Below are 1,458 nucleotides of genomic sequence, written 5' to 3' on the forward strand. Positions count from 1 at the left end.
TCCTCCTTCTGTCCTTTATAAATAGCTTCACATATTTCTGGTATTATATTCGTCAATGCGGTTTTCGAGTGCTATACTCCAAACTAGAGTGGCTTTCTCCTGTTGCAAGAATTCGCAGTTTTACCGTAAGTCTGCCTTTTTCGAATATAACATTTCTGAGATGAGTGCTCTGCTTTGCAATATGAGGAGACACTTTCTCGTGTACATATTGAAATGTACTCCTGTCCATTTTTATACGACTTTACGCCTTCGTTTTGCAGCTCCCCCAGCAGATGTTATTGGATGCTTTTAACATCTCGGCGTGAATTCTACGGCTTCATCCTAGCACGTTTCCCTTTTTTTCTTTCTGTTCCTCTTCCAAATTTAAATACACTGCATTTCTGTTACACGCAACTGCAGAGCGCAGTAATAAATCTTCGTCGGCAATTCTGAAGGAACTATGACATCAAAGATTTATGTCAAAGATAATTTGATGGCAGTGTAATACCGCTATTTGGACCACGTCAAATATCTTTGTCAACGAAAATATGATGCATGTTTGATCACATTTCTTCGTTAAAGAAAATTTCATAGAGTAATACCGGCCTGGGTGAAAAAATTGATATAGCAGGAGTAACCGTCAGAGACTTCTTTTCGTCGCTTGTCTCACATTAAGTGAAACCACTCAAACTCGGAGAGTGAGTGAAAAACTTTCATATAATTGACGTAATCACAGAGACTGCTTTTATTTGGTTATTTCATTCGACTGAAAAAAACCGACTGAACAGAAAAAAAAAATTACTGGCCAACAGGTTGTTAAAACCAGTTGTTTCGTGCATCACTAGATCAAAGTAGAGTTCCAGACAGATAATTTAATGGGATATTACCTGAAGCATCATACTGATAACAAGATGAAAAAACTGAAAAGCCGAGTGTATATAAAATACAATGCTCATTTTGTCATGCAAAGGACAGATAGGAAGAAAATATACAGATATTTAAAGAATATAAAGACGCTTTCAGACTGATGAATTATGGTAAGTCAGCAGTAGCCACCCATTTCCATGAAACGGAGCACCCATTATACGATAGAAAAGACGACTTGGAAATGCTGCGCATGGAAAAGGGTATCACATACGTAAGATGGGCATTTAATGTCTGTCGGAGAAATCGAACAACCAGATACATTAAGAATTATTTATTATCTGAGGGATCATGAATATAATGTTCTCCCCTTTTCTAATGATATTAAAAGTTTAAAAATTGGTTACACATCAATAATACGAATTTTGCTCCGACTGAAATTAGCTTCCGAATCAGTGAACCGACAAATAATCAAGAGTTAAGAAATCTACGAAAGTAATTTTGGAAAACACACAGACAGCTGGTGAGTGTATCCCTCTATTGTGGGCACATGAAAGGAAATCAGTTAATCATTAAATCATGAAGTAAAGTGGTTAGTACAAAATAAAATGACCT

The sequence above is a fragment of the Schistocerca americana genome, chromosome X, assembly GCF_021461395.2.
Source record: "Schistocerca americana isolate TAMUIC-IGC-003095 chromosome X, iqSchAmer2.1, whole genome shotgun sequence".
In the NCBI taxonomy this organism is placed as follows: Eukaryota; Metazoa; Arthropoda; class Insecta; order Orthoptera; family Acrididae; genus Schistocerca; species Schistocerca americana.